This window comes from Balaenoptera musculus, chromosome 7 (assembly GCF_009873245.2).
Source record: "Balaenoptera musculus isolate JJ_BM4_2016_0621 chromosome 7, mBalMus1.pri.v3, whole genome shotgun sequence".
Taxonomy (NCBI): Eukaryota; Metazoa; Chordata; class Mammalia; order Artiodactyla; family Balaenopteridae; genus Balaenoptera; species Balaenoptera musculus.
The window spans coordinates 34,169,515-34,186,470 of NC_045791.1; positions in this window are offsets into that span (position 1 = coordinate 34,169,515).

Consider the following 16,956-nt stretch of genomic DNA (forward strand, 5'->3'; position numbering starts at 1 on the left):
CAGGGCACAACTTGATTCTTGGAGGATGCAAGACCAGGGCACACCTTGATTAGTTGTAAGTTATGCCACACATGCACGCACACACAATGTTATCAGTAATAACGTACAACAATTTATTGATTTTTTCCAAATAATTTGCTTAGAATGCAATGTTATCCCCATAATAATGTCACTCTTACTAGCAATCCCATGTTCTTCTTCCTTTATTGGGAGAGAAAGAATTGGAAGTATGACTGGGACTCAGGATGGCAAGTACCTCAGGAATACCTTATTTCTGCTGCAATTCACCCTAAGATACAGCTACTATGGTTCTGATGATAGTTGTGACAATTAGAAATGATTTAGAGCTTATGGGTTGTGGTTTTATAATTATTTTGGATTTAAAAAAAATTATCTGTGAATAAATTTCAGTTTATTTCTAAGGTATATAGGAAGGTGTACTTCTTGCTAGAAAAATATGCCAAAATCAGTACTACAGAAGAATCCAGCAAACAGCCTGGTATAGATGTAAGGCAGTGTATACTAATGATTAGACGTGTGCAGTTAAATTGTCTAGGGTCAAATCATAGTTTTGTTAGCAACAAATCATTTTTCATTGGATAACTTGATTAATTTTTTACACCTAAATACCCTCAGGATTAGAAATTAAAGAATTAAAGAGGAATACGATTTGAACTTGCTTTATCAGGCTGTTGGAAATTAAAGGAGATCATATGTGTAGAGTGCTTAGACTCAGTGATAGCATAGAGTAGGTGCTCCATAAATGTTCATTTTTATTAAGAACATGGTTTCAGGAGTTAGAAAGACCTCTGCCTAATTCTCTTTATCCTTGGGCAGGTGAGTTCTTCTCATTAAAGTGCAGATAGTAGTAGGATGACTGAATTTCTGTGGGGATTAAATGCAATAGTATATGAAATACCTAGCAAACCAGAAGTGCATAATAGCTGTCATTTCCCTGTCTTTTCATTAGATACACAAATACTCTCCATACATGAAGGAGAAGTGGTTGTACAACCTCAGCATGAATGCTTTCAGATTCACCCTTTCATTCAATCTCTTTTGCATAAGTACAAATGGAAGCCTAGTTTAATCTTATGACTTTGAGAAGATGACAGCAAAGACCATTTCATCTCTACAAAGTTCTAGGGTTAGAATGTACTCCCTTAAATTAAATTGAAATTTCCACTCATCTAATTTCAACCCTCTTTGCTCCTGGAGCAATATGAACTTGAATGTACTTGGGTTAATTCAGTCGGCTAACAGAACTAAAAACTTTCCCTTAAATTAAAGCCATACTACCAGAGACTAAATGCTCATGGGTTCAGCAACACATTAGGTGGAATATTTCCTGTGCCTTGACTGTAGCAAGGCTTCGATGCAAAGGAAGCCAAAGTATTCACAGAGAAGTCCAAACTGTTATGTTCTCTTCAAAACCAGTCTCTTGAGTCTGCTCTATAGCTTCTGGCTGGTTGATCCCAGAACTCATTTGTCGGTGTTCAAAACAGAGTCTGGATTTCATTAACTGGGCTGCCTTGAGGTTGGGGTTGGACAATCACATAGTTCTTTTTAAAAAATTGTTTAACTTGTGAGGAAGGTTGTTGCTTAGAGTATGAAGCATGAAGTAAGTCATGTTTTTTTTTACTCTCAATTGCATTAAGGGCTTAAAACAAAACATTACACAGGGAGCAAGTTCAGGGTCTCTATATGAATTGTACTGGCAGCTCTATGAAAAGAAGATGCCCTGTGTGTTAATGGCTTTGAGCAATGGTGTGACAGAAAAGGAGAGTGAAGGTATGCTCTCTGGTTCATCCCTGTCATCCAGAAGACCCACGCTCAATGCAGCATTATTCATAATAATCAATATGTGGAAACAAGCTAATGTCCCATCAAGAGAAAAATGGATAAAGAAAATGTGTTATATATATATAATGTTATTTATTCAGCCTTAAAAAAGAAGGAAATCCTGCAGTATGCAACAACATTGATTCCACTGATATGAGGTATCTAAAATAAACAAACACATAGAAGCAGACAAAGGCAACAAAAGCAAAAAAATAATAATAAGTAGAATTATATCAAACTAAAAAGCTTCTGCACAGCAAAGGAAAACATCAATAATATGAAAAGGCAGCCTATGAAATGGAAGAAGATATTTGCAAACCACATATCTGATAAGTTAATAATCCCAAAATATACAAGGAACTCAAATAACTCAATAGCAAGAACCCCAAGTAACCGGATTTAGAAATGGGCAAAAGGGGGACCTTCAAGATGGAGGAGGAGTAAGATGTGGAGATCACCTGCCTTCCCACAAATACATCAAAAATACATCTACATGTGGAACAATTCCTACAGAATGCCTACTGAATGCTGGCAGAAGACCTCAGACTTCCCAAAAGGCAAGAAACTCCCCAGGTACCTGGGTAGGGCAAAAGAAAAAAGAAAAAACAGAGACAAAAGAATAGGGACAGGACCTGCATCCCTGGGAGGGAGCTGTGAAGGAGGAAAGGTTTCCACACACTAGGAAGCCCCTTCACTGGTGGAGATGGAGGGTGGGCAGGGGGGAAGCTTTGGAGCCATGGAGGAGAGCACAGCAACGGGGTGCAGAGGGCAAAGTGGAGAGATCCCTACACAGAGGATCAGTGCCGACCAGCACTCACCAGCCCGAGAGGCTTGTCTGCTCACCCGCCGGGGCAGGTGGGGGCTGGGAGCTGAGGCTCAGGCTTCGAAGGTCAGATCCCAGGGAGAGGACTGGGGTTGGCCACGTGAACAAAGCCTGAAGGGGGTTAGTGTGCCACAGCTAGCCGGGAGGGAGTCCAGGAAAAAGTCTGGACCTGCTTAAGAGGCAAGAGACCATTGTTTCCAGGTGTGTGAGGGGATTTAGAGCACCGCCTAAACGAGCTCCAGAGATGGGCACGAGCCACGGCTATCAGCGCAGACACCAGAGATGGGCATGAATTGCTAAGGCTGCTCCTCCAGCCACCAAGAAACCTGTGTGCAAGCACAGGTCACTATCCATACCTCCCCTCTTGGGAGCCTGTGCAGCCTGCCACTGCCAGGGCCCCATGATCCAGGGACAACTTCCCTGGGAAAACACATGGTGCACCTCAGGCTGCTGCAATGTCATGCCAGCCTCTGCCACCACATTCCGTACCCCTCTCTCCCCCTGGCTTGAGTGAGCCAGAGCCCCCTAATCAGCTGCTACTTTAACCCCATCTGGTCTGAGCGGGGAACAGATGCACTCAGGCGACCTACATGCAGAGGCAGGGCCAAATCCAAAGCTGAACCCCAGGAGCTGTGCGAACAAAGAAGAGAAAGGGAAATTTCTCTGTGCAGCCTCAGGAGCAGCAGAATAAAACTCCACAATCAACTTGATGTACCCTGCATCTGTGGAATACCTGAATAGACAACGAATCATTGCAAAATTGAGGCAGTGGACTTTGGGAGCAACTGTAGACTTGGGGTTTGCTTTCTGCATCTAATTTGTTTCTGGTTTTATGTTTATCTTAGTTTAGTATTTATAGCTTATTAACATCGGTAGATTTGTTTATTGATTTGGTTGCTCTCTTCCTTTTTACATATATATATATTTTTTTCCTTTTACATATATATATATATATATATATATATATATTTTCCTTTTTCCCTTTTTGTGAGTGTGTATGTGTATGCTTCTTTGTGTGATTTTGTCTGTATAGGTTTGCTTTTACGATTTGTCCTAGGGTTCTGTCTGTCCTTTTTTTCTTTTTTTAGTATAGCTTTTAGCACTTGTTATCATTGGTGGATTTGTTTATTAGTTTGGTTGCTCTCTTCTTTCTTTTTTATTATTACTTTTAAATTTTATTATTTTAATATTTTTTTATTTATTATTTTAATTTTTTTCTTTCTTTCTTTTTTTTCCCCCTCTTCTTCTGACCTGTGTGGGTCAGAATTAAAGAGAATTAAAGAGCAAACAAACAATGATGAAGAACACAATAAATGAAATTTAAAATTCTCTAGAAGGAATCAATAGCATAATAACTGAGGCAGAAGAACGGATAAGTGACCTGGAAGACAAAATAGTGGAAATAACTACCACAGAGCAGAATAAAGAAAAAAGAATGAAAAGAATTGAGGACAGTCTCAGAGACCTGGGGGACAACATTAAACGCACCAACATTCGAATTATAGGGGTCCCAGAAGAAGAGGAGAAAAAGAAAGGGATTCAGAAAATATTTGAAGAGATTATAGTTGAAAACTTCCCTACTATGGGAAAAGAAATAGTCAATCAAGTCCAGGAAGAGCAGAGAGTCCTACAGGATAAATCCAAGGAGAAACACACCAAGACATATTAATCAAACTATCAAAGATTAAATAAAAAGAAAAAATATTAAAGGCAGCAAGGGAAAAATACAAACAACACACAAGGGAATCCCCATAAGGTTAACAGCTGATCTTTCAGCAGAAACTCTGCAAGCCAGAAGGGAGTGGCAGGACATATTGAAAGTGAAGAAAGGGAAAAAAGTACAACCAAGATTCCTCTACCCAGCAAGGATCTGATTCAGATTCGACGAGAAATTAAAACCTTTATAGACAAGCAAAAGTTAAGAGAATTCAGCACCACCAAACTAGGTTTACAACAAATGCTAAAGGAACTTCTCTAGGCAGGAAACACAAGAGAAGGAAAAAACCTACAATAACAAACCCAAAACAATTAAGAAAATGGTAATAGGAACATACATATCGATAATTACCTTAAATGTAAATGGATTAAATGCTCCAGGAAAAGACACAGACTGGCTGAATGGATACAAAAACAAGACCCATATATATGTTGTCTACAAGAGACCCACTTCAGACCTAGTGACACATACAGATTGAAAGTGAGGGGATGGAAAAAGATATTCCATGAAAATGGAAATCAAAAGAAAGCTGGAGTAGCAATTCTCATATCAGACAAAATAGACTTTAAAATAAGGATTAGTATAAGAGACAAAGAAGAACACCTCATAATGTTCAAGGGATCAAACCAAGAAGAAGATGTAACCATTGTAAATATTTATGCATCCAACATAGGAGCAGTTCAATACATAAGGCAAATGCTAACAGCCATAAAAGGGGAAATTGAGAGTAACACAATCATAGTAGGGGACTTTAACACCCCACATTCACCAATGCACAGATCATCCAAAATGAAAATAAATTAAAAAACACAAGCTTTAAATGATACATTAAACAGGATGGACTTAATTGATATTTATAGGACATTCCATCCAAAAACAACAGAATACACGTTCTTCTCAAGTGCTCATGGAACATTCTCCAGGATAGATCATATCTCGGGTCACAAATCAAGCCTTGGTAAATTTAAGAAGACTGAAATCATATCAAGTACCTTTTCTGACCGCAACGCTATGAGACTAGATATCAATTACAGGAAGAAAAACTGTAAAAAATACAAACAAATGGAGGCTAAACAATACACTACTAAATAACCAAGACATCACTGAAGAAATCAAAGAGGAAATTAAAAAATACCTAGAAACAAATGACAATGAAAACACGACGAACCCAAATCTATGGGATGCAGCAAAAGCAGTTCTAAGAGGAAAGTTTATAGCAATACAATCCTACCTCAAGAAACAAGTAAAATCTCCAATAAACAACCTAACCTTACACCTAAAGCAATTGGAGAAAGAAGAACAAAACAACTCCAAAGATAGCAGAAGGCAAGAAATCATAAATATCAGATCAGAAATAAATGAAAAAGAAATGAAGGAAATGATAGCAAAGATAAATAAAACTAAAAACTGGTTCTTTGAGAAGATAAACAAAATTGATAAAGCATTAGCCAGACTCATCAAAAAAAAAAAGGAGAAGACTCAAATCAATAGAAATAGAAATGAAAAAGAAGTAACAACTGACACCACAGAAATACAAAGGATCATGAGAGATTACTACAAGCAACAATTTGCCAATAAAATGGACAACCTGGAAGAAACGGACAAATTCTTAGAAAAGCACAACCCTCCGAGGCTGAACCAGGAAGAAATAGAAAATATAAACTGACCAATCACAGGTACTGAAAATTAAACTGTGATTAGAAATCTTCCAGCAAATTAAAGCCCAGGACCAGATGGCTTCACAGGCGAATTCTACCAAAGATTTAGAGAAGAGCTAACACCTATCCTCAAACTCTTCCAAAATATAGCAGAGGGAGGAATACTCCCAAACTCATTCTATGAAGCCACCATCACCCTGATACCAAAACCAGACAAAGATGTCACAAAAAAAGTAAACTACAGGCCAATATCACTGATGAGCATAGATGCAAAAATCCTCAACAAAATACTAGCACACAGAATCCAGCAACACATTAAAAGGCTCATACACCATGATCAAGTGGGGTTTATCCCAGGGATGCAAGGATTCTTCAATATACACAATCAATGTGATAAACCATATTAACAAAATGAAGGAGAAAAATCATATGATCATCTCAATAGATGCAGAAACAGCTTTTGACAAAATTCAACACCCATTTATGATATAAACTCTCCAGAAAGTAGGCATAGAGGGAACCTACCTTAACATAATAAAGGCCATATATGACAAAACCACAGCCAACATCGTTCTCAGTGCTGAAAAACTGAAACCATTTCAACTAAGATCATGAACAAGACAAGGTTGCCCACTTTCACCACTATTATTCAACATAGTTTTGGAAGTTTTAGCCACAGCAATCTTAGAAGAAAAAGAAATAAGGGGAATCCAAATCGGAAAAGAAGAAGTAAAACTGTCACTGTTTGCAGATGACATGATACTATACATAGAGAATACTAAAGATGCTACCAGAAAACTGTTAGAGCTAATCAATGAATTTGGTAAAGTAGCAGGGTACAAAATTAATGCACAGAAATCTCTTGCATTCCTATAGGCTAATGGTGAAAAATCTGAAAGAGAAATTAAGGAAAGACTCCCATTTACCACTGCAACAAAAAGAATAAAATACCCAGGAATAAACCTACCTAAGGAGGCAAAAGACCTGTATGCAGAAAACTATAAGATACTGATGAAATAAATTAAAGATGATACAAACAGATGGAGAGATTTACCATGTTCTTGGATTGGAAGAATCAACATTGTGAAAATGACTATACTACCCAAAGCAATCTACAGATTCAATACAATCCCTATCAAACTACCAATGGCATTTTTCACAGAACTAGAACAAAAAATTTCACATTTTGTATGGAAACACAAAAGACCCCGAATAGCCAAAGCAATCTTGAGAAAGAAAAATAGAGCTGGAGGAATCAGGCTCCATGACTTCAGACTATAAAAAAAGCTACAGTAACCAAGACAGTATGGTACTGGCACAAAAACAGAAATATAGATCAATGGAACAGGATAGAAAGCCCAGAGATAAACCCATGCACGGAGAAAAGACAGCCTCTTCAATAAGTGGTGCTGGGAAAACTGCACAGTTACATGTAAAAGAATGAAATTAGAACACTCCCTAACACCATACACAAAAATAAACTCAAAATGGATTAAAGACCTAAATGTAAGGTCAGACACTATAAAACTCTTAGAGGAAAACATAGGCAGAACACCCTATGACATAAATAACAGCAAGATCCTTTTTGACCCACCTCCTAGAGAAATGGAAATAAAAACAAAAATAAACAAATGGGACCTAATGAAACTTAAAAGCTTTTGCACAGCAAAGGAAACCATAAACAAGACGAAAAGACAACACTCAAATGGGAGAAAATATTTGCAAATGAAGTAAATGACAAAGGATTAATCTCCAAAATTTACATGCAGCTCATGCAGCTCAATATCAAAAAACCAAACAACCCAATCCAAAAATGGGCAGAAGACTTAAATAGACATTTCTCCAAAGAAGATATACAGATTGCCAACAAACACATGACAGAATGCTCAACATCACCAATCCTTAGAGAAATGCAAATCAAAACTACAATGGGGTATCACCGCACACCAGTCAGAATGGCCATCATCAAAACATCTACAAACAATGTATGTTGGAGAGGGTGTGGAGAAAAGGGAACCCTCTTGCACTGTTGGTGGGAATGTAAATTGATAGAGCCACTATGGAGAACAGTATGGAGGCTCCTTAAAAAAGTAAAAGTAGAACTACCATATGACCCAGCAATCCCACTACTGGGCATATACCCTGAGAAAACCATAATTCAAAAAGAGTCATGTACCACAATGTTCACTGCAGCTCTATTTACAATAGTCAGGCCATGGAAGCAACCTAAATGTCCATCGACAAACGAATGGATAAAGAAGATGTGGCACATATATACAATGGAATATTACTCAGCCATAAAAAAGAAACGAAATTGAGTTATTTGTAGTGAGGTGGATGGACCTAGAGTCTGTCATAAAGAGCAAGTCAGAAAGAGAAGAACAAATCCCATATGCTAACACATATATATGGAATTAAAAAAAAAAATGGTTATGAAGAACCTAGGGGCAGGACAGGAATAATGATGCAGATGTAGAGAATGGACTTGAGGACACAGGGAGGGGTAAGGGTAAGCTGGGATGAAGTGAGAGAGTGGCATGGACTAATATATACTACCAAATAAAGTAGCTAGTGGGAAGCAGCCGCATGGCACAGGGAGATCAGCTCAGTGCTTTGTGACCACCTAGAGGGGTGGGATAGGGAGGGTGGGAGGGAGATGCAAGATGCAGAGATATGGGGATATATGTATATGTATAGCTGATTCACTTTGTTATAAAGGAGAAACTAACACACCATTGTAAAGCAATTATACTCCAATAAAGATGTTTAAAAAAAAAAGTACAATGAGGTATCACCTTACACTGGTCAGAATGGCCATCATCAAAAAATCTAGAAACAGTAAATGCTGGGGAGGGTGTGGAGAAAAGGGAACCCTCTTGCACTCTTGGTGGGAATGTAAATTGATACAGCCACTATGGAGAACAGTATAGAGGTTCCTTAAAAAACTAAAAATAGAACTACCATGTGACCCAGCAATCCCACTACTGGGCATATACCCTGAGAAGACCATAATTCAAAAAGAGTTATGTACCACAATGTTCACTGCAGCACTATTTACAATAGCCAACTCATGGAAGCAACCTAAATGTCCATTGACAGATGAATGGATAAAGAAGATATGGCACATATATACAGTGGAATATTACTCAGCCATAAAAAGAAATGAAATTGAGTTACTTGTAGTGAGGTGGATGGACCTAGAGTCTGTCATACAGAGTGAAGTAAGTCAGAAAGAGAAAAACAAATACCATATGCTAACAGATATATATGGAATCTAAAATGAAAATGGTTCTGATGAACCTAGGGGCAGGACAGGAATAAAGACGCAGACGTAGAGAATGGACTTGAGGACACGGGGAGGGGGAAGGGTAAGCTGGGACGAAGGGAGAGAGTGGCATGGACATATATATACTACCAAATATAAAATAGATAGCTAGTGAGAAGCAGCTGCATAGCACAGGGAGATCAGCTCGGTGCTTTGTGTCCACTTAGAGGGGTGGGTTAGGGAGGGTGGGAGGGAGACACAAGAGGGAGGGGATATGGGGGTATATGTTTACATATAGCTGATTCAGTTTGTTATAAAGCAGAAACTAACACACCATTGTAAAGCAATTATACTCCAATAAAGATGTTAAATAAATAAATAAATAAATAAAACTTTCAGCATCTCAAAAAAGAAAAAAGGGCAAAAGACCTGAACAGACATTTTTCCAAAGAAGATATACAGATGGCCAACATGTACATGAAAATGTGCTCAATATCATTAATCATCAGGGAAAATACAAATCAAAACCGCAATGAGACATCAACTCACACCTGTTGGGATGGCTATTATCAAAAAAGATAAGCGACAATAAGTGTCAATGAAGATAACAATAAATGGAAACCCTTGTGCCCTGTTGGTGGGAATGTAAACTGGAGCAGCCACTGTGGAAAACAGTGTGAAGTTCTTCAAACAATTAAAAGTAGAACTCCCATATGACCCAGCAATCCCACTCCTGGGTCTATCTCCAAAGGAAACAAACCATGATCTCAAAAAGATACCTGTACTCCCATGTTCATAGCAGCATGATTCACAATAGTGAAGGTATGGAAACAACCTAAGTGTCCACTGAAGGATAAATGAATAAAGAAAATGTGGCATATATAGACAATGGGATATTTATCGTTCAGCCTTAAAAAAGAAGAAAATCCTGCCATTTGCAACAACATGGATAAACCTGGAGGGCATTATGCTTAGTGAAATAAGCCAGATCAAGGAACACAAACACTGCGTGGTATCACTTATATGTGGAATCTTAAAAAAAACTGAACTCATAGAAACAGAGTAGAGAAGTGGTTGCCAGGGGATGCAGGGTAGATGAAATAGGGAGAGGTTGGTAAAAGGGTACTAACTTTTAGTTATAATATGAATAAGGACTGAGGATCTAATGTATAACATGGTGACTATACTTGATAACACTACTGATAACTGAAATTTGCTAAGAGAGTAGAACTTAAATGTTCCCACCAAAAAAAAAAAAAAAAAAGGTAAATATAAAAAGGCATATTTGTGAGGTGATGGATGTGTTAATTAACTTGATGGGGGGGGGCGAATCCTTTCACAATCTATATGTATAAATTCATCACATTTTATACTTTAGATCTAACAATTTTGTCAATTACACTTCAATAAAGCTGAAAAAAAATAAGAATAGTGGGAGGGATGGTTTTCAAAGAGAACTAATATTTGCTAACTATCCATTATGCAAGTTATGAATCAAGTGCTGTCCATTTACAGACTATGAGTCCTGGCCTCCGTCGATAAAGGTTACCAGGCTAAATGTGGGATACAGTGTTTGAACCAGAATGGTAAGTGGCATGAGGATAAGGCAGTAAAAAGCAGCACTCAGCCTTTAATCGAGCATCCCCTACTGTACACCTGCCCAGCATCTGGACCTGTGCTGGGCTCTGGGGAAAGGCCAGGACCTCGTTCTCCAAGGAACGCATTTTCAGGCCAGATCACTAGAGCACACGAGATAAACAGGATACAGTCAATGAAGGTTCACATAATCTATTCTGAGCTCAGCGGACAGCATCCAGTCAGCTTTTGTCCTGTGAGACAATGCACCACCTGGAGCTTGAAGATGGCATAAGAAGTAAAGTGGTGATGAGAGATAAGGCACTCTTGGCCTGGAGAAAAGGTAAGAAAAGGCACAGAAATGATAATCAGCTGGTTGCAAAGGTCCCTAGGGGGCTTCCTGGTGTCCAGAGTAGAATGTGGGAAAGGGGCCAAGGCAGGGAAGTTGGACAAACGACTCTAAGAGCTGCTGATGAGCGGATTGTCCTAGAGGACTTGGAGAGGCTTTAAGGGAACTGTCTCAGTCAGGAATCTTCTAGCAGCAAGTGGCCTTAAACCTGGCCCCAAATGAGTCCACTGGCTCCCATAACTGAAAATGTTATGAAAGAAAGAATTAGAGCATAGAATAAATTAAAAGTTTAACACCTTCCCCCCACCCCCCTGAAAAAAAACCCCACATAGAAGCAGAAAGAAGAAGGGTGGTAGCCAGGGGCTAATGGGAGGCGGAGGCTGGGAATTGCTAATCAATGGGTGTAAAGTTCCAGTTACGCAAGATAAGTCCTAGGGACGTGTTGTACAACACTGTGCCAATAGTTAATGATACTGTATTGTTCACTCAAAAATTGGTTAAGAAGGTAGATTTCATGTTAAATATTCTTCAATTTTAAAAAACAATAGAGAAAACAAATCTCTATGGAAACCTCAATGAGGAGTTTCAGAGGAGATCCCAGGGAAGGCCACCAGCAGAGAACTTTGCTCTATACCCCTACTTCCTTCTTCTCTCAGACAAATGGAGTAATCTTTCTTCCATCCACTCTCTCAACTCCTGGTTGTCACACACCAACGTCTAAAGCTGTATCGTATGTCAAAGATAGTCACCTATATTGATTTTCTTCCTTTCCCCCAGCATTGCCCAATATCTCCATTTTTTATCTCTATGATAAGAACCAGGAGAAGGTGAATGAGGTGATATCTTAACATTCCAAGGTTGCTTTGTCCAAACAAACAAAAAACACACTAAAACCCCCCCTAAGTAGAAACTTCTAATTCTACCCTAGAGCAAACTGTCTTTGTGCAGCCCCAAATTGCTTCATCAAGCATACAGCAGCCTCAAAATTATTTCTTGCTTCCATCATCAAAGTGCAATCTCAGTCTGAACAGGAACAAATAAATCTTTCTGTCTCCAGGATAATTTCCGTAATTGTGTTCCCACAGCCATTTGTCTTTGTTTTTGTTTTCTCCTCATAATCTCCTTGCCAACTGCTGTTTTAAGGCAAGCTGGGGTATCATAGACTATTAGGTGTTGGAAAGGGTCCTAGCGACATTCTCATTCACAAAGGAGGAATCTAAGACCAAGGAAGGATAAAGATTTACCGTGACATAGTTACACAATTATTAGCAGCATAACTGCTTTGAGACACCAACGTCTCAGAATGTCCTCCACCTAGGCACACCACTTGTTTTGGCTGACTCTGGCTTAATTGGCCCTTTGCTTGCTGACGCATCCTTCCACAGCACTTCGTGATAACTCTTGATGAACACTCTAGGCACAGAGCTTCTAAGTCCCTATTGTGTTCTCGGGCAGCTAGCTTTCTCCCTTGCATCCTCACTTGTATCATAACTGATATGCCCAGAAATATCATCACGCCTTTTCTTCTAGGAACCACATAGCTGTTCTACTGAGAAGCACCTCGGGCAACCCCATTTCTTTTCCTGCTTTTCTCCTGTTCTTCCGCCCTCCTAGAAGCTGCTCCCACACTCTCTATCCCTTGATTTCTGCCTTTCTCAAAACGGGTTGCAGACTCCAGCACAGTGTTTCAGCATCCTGCACATCATCATTGACTTTGAACCCAGGCAAATAAATCCTTTTCAATGTAAGAAAACAAAGAGGACAAACATGAGGAAGTATTACATTCCAGAACCAGACCGTACAAAATTCTCCCAAGTCTTATTTCCAATTAAGTTGAAGCCAGTTAGTTTCTAGTTCTTCTCTTTCATCCTGAGACTGGAGTTTCCTAAAAGCCATTATGATTTTTCCCACTCTCTACATTATGAACAGGCATCTGTACTCCTTTTTCCAGAAGCCTCCTGTCCCAATAGATAACATCAAAGAAGAAATTGGGGCAGAAAAACAAGGTGCTCTTATTAACATTCGTTTCAATAATCTCGGTGGGTACAGATGCTATGCCTTTAGATATTTTTTATTCTCCTCACTAAAGGAAACTGGTAGTCTTTTCTTTCTACAGTAGCACTTTTATGAAATATTCTGACTTTAAAATGGAGGAAATGCAGCATATTACAATTCCTCTTGGAAATTCAAAGGATATATAAGTATAGGCTACACTCTGAGCAGTTCTGCCACAAAGAAACTTGTTTAACTTTGTTGAAACCATTATTTACCAATGGAATCGCTGGAATCTAGAATGTGTATGCATGTTAACATCCTAAACCATACATTCTTTGAACCATTTTTCTGGTGTAAAGGCAGCACTGACTCACTGTAAATGTTCCTTTATTACAACTCCACATGCCTTACCTGCTCCTTCAGAAAATAATTTAACAACTTGAAAAGTTTAGTTATAACTAAAGTGTATAGTTATAATTAAAGTGAGTAGTTAAAGTGTTATTTGATCCATATTCTCTACATACCAGGAGTTATGCTAAGTATTGTTATTTTCGTTAAAGAGACAAAAGTTAGATTAAACAATTTATTGGTTGGGGAGTTTTTGACCGTAAATAAGAGAAATCTCTATTCACAGTGGCCTAAGCAATTAAGGAATTTTTACTATCCAATAGAGCAGGAAATCTTGAGGCAGAATGACTCTAGGGCTGATTAATTCATTGCTCAGTGACATCAACAACAACCTGAAATCTTTCTATCTTTCTGTTCTCTCATCTTCAGCATTCCCATTTTGTCAAAGACCAGCTAACCTCAAGATCACTAGTATGCCATGCAGATATGACAACATATGGCAAAAAAAGGGAAAAGGAATGTCTTCCCTGGCTTCTTTTCAAAAGTGGAGTTTTTTTCTAGAAGCTCCTATTATGAAAAAAAATCAGACTCCCCATAATCAGCTATTACTATAAGCTGATAGTTGGAGAAACAAAGTTAAAATCTCAACAACATAATTGATCCTTAACATCTTACTGGACAAACTGTACCTCTTTCACATTTATAATCACATTATTCAAATACTATTTTTAAAGTTTTCTTAATTATCACTACAAGTTCTGCCCTCATCTCTCCTGCAATGAATTTCTGCTTTCGCCTTCCTGGGGACCACAAAGCCCTTTCTGCACATTGGCCACAAGGTAATTCTTAGAGGAGGTCTTAGCCTTACACCAGCGTATAAAAGACAGTCTATAATTTTGATATCTTAAAGTATGGCTTCTTGGACATCCAGTTACTGGCTGGTTTAACACTTCCTTTCCTCCTTCCCACAATGAATTCTTAATAAACAATAAGGTCTAATTCTAAATTCTTAGTTTGTGGTCTAATGTTCCACAACATTGGCTGACTGCATACCAGGGCGCTCCAATCATTGTCAAGGGGCATGACCTCATAGATGGGCTTAATATTGCCCAAAGAGCTGGGAATAAAGTCAGCTCTCCTTGCCTTTTCTGAGTAAATGGTGGAACTCAGGCAGAACTGGGATGATATCAGAAAGAAATGAGGGGCGGCTGCCTGGACGGCATCTAATAATACTTGCTGTAAGTATCTTATTACTGAGTATTAAGTACCTAAAGTGGGTTGGTTCCTTGAAGGTGCAAGGCCATACCCTCTCACCTATACTTCTGAGCACCACCTTGAATTCATTCTGAGTACTTGGGTATCAGAGTCGCCGTCTTAATCCTGTAGGGCCCAAGTAGCAAGATAAACTCCAAGGAAAGCTGCTGACCGTTAGAATTAGAATACTACTGAAAATTACTAGTGCATACTTAAATTGTCATTTATCCCTTCAAGGTTTAAATAACATCAGCCTTAATTGTGCACGTATCAAATGCAGTGTAGCTATAAATAAGAGTCACTTTAGGGAAGAATATTCCAACCTAAGTTATGTGTAGTTTAAAATATGTATTTAAAAAAGAAGAAAAAAGTGACCCAGACACAGGCCATTTTTTCCCTGGTTCAATCCAACTGGCTTGAAGTTCACTGGCATGATTCACCAATCTAAAACATTTGAGTCTTAAAAACATGAAAGCCCAGATGGTTTTACTGGCTCAGACATCTTTCTATGATTGTATTTTGTCAGACCAGTCACCTAAGAGCATGACTAACACTGATTTGAGTTCGTCCCTTCCAAATGTTTCTAAAATGATTGAATCAAAGAGAAGAATAATGCAATAATAAGTTGACATTCCATTATGAAATGTGAAATGATCCACATAGTTCAATAAAATTTCAGGGCCAGAAATAACTTACATGGCAGTGGATTGCAGACACTGGCTTAACTTGATCCAAAAAATTATTGGGTGAAAGATGGTTTAGAGATGATCCAGACATTCACTAGCTTCCAAATACTTGCACTTAGAGAAATGGAAAATCTATATATGTTAGCCATTTCCCCAAGTCCACCTGGCCATCTAAAGCGAACAGTCTAAAAAAAACCAAAGGGGAGTGTTCGTGATAGCAGGAAATTAGAATTTTTGTGGGTTTTACACTTTTTTCAGAGACATCTGCTTATAGTCATCCTTATGGTATCACTATTTTCATAGTTTCAGAGCAACTATTTTCAATTTTGCGGCCAAAGCATGTTTTCTTCCTTCCTGCCAATCTGTATTTTCTAGAGAGTTGGGCAAAGTGCTAATATGAAATAGATCTCACCAAGGTAGGCAATCTTAGTCAAAACTGGAAAATGGGAATCATCTGCTTTCTTCAGAGTACCCAGAAAATCGATTCTGTTTCTCTTCTCTATGATTTTTTCATTTTTGGTTAGCTAGTTTTGCCCTTTTGGCAAAATCTCTTCTTTATTCCTCAAGAAGGGCAGAAACACAGACATATACACATGTAATATATACACAGCATATATATTCAATTACATCAGTCATGTGTACCCTAGCCTTAATGGATATTTTCATTTAATACTGTTTTTTTTTTAATAATTATAAGTTTAAGAGTTTTGCATTCTTTGTAAAATAAATGTAATCCAAATATCTCTGGACCTCAGCAGCATTTGGATATAAGGCAAGTTCCATTAACAATTGTAGTACAAATTCCACATGTCTTGTCCCCATCTGCTAACCGGGACCTTAAATCTCCTGCAAATTCTTCTGTCCTGGGGGCATTTACATCTTATAGGAAGACAGGTGTAAAATATATAAAAATAATTGTAATAAAAGGACTAATGTGTGGTTTTAGAAGAGATGTGCAGTTTGTGGCACGGAAGAGGAAACAATTATTTTTGGCTGACTGGGCTTTAAAGACTTAAAAGACAGAAGTTACAGCAGCCCATTTAGAGAGGATAGAGTGGGCAGCACGCCTACAGGGGCAGAGGTGGGGAGACGCAGTGTGTGCATGGCACGCCAAGTCCTCTCGTTTGAGGTCTGGGTCACTGAAGGAAATACAACTAGAGAACCTGAGCTTTCCTCTGTGGCAATCACATTCACTACATTATGTGCCAAGCCCCCAGCTCAGTGGTGCAGATACATAATCTTTAAAAAGGAAAAACTGGTTTTTGTGTGTGCTTATTTATATCGGAAAGACTGTAACCACCAGAAGCTGCCCAGAATAGACTCCTAGTGATTTCTGAGGATGTTGTGTTTTTATTTACTGTTTTGATAGAAAGATGCCACTTTGGAAATGAGAGTAGGATATAAGGAGTGCATAGCGCAATGTTCTGTAAATGGTGAGTGTTCA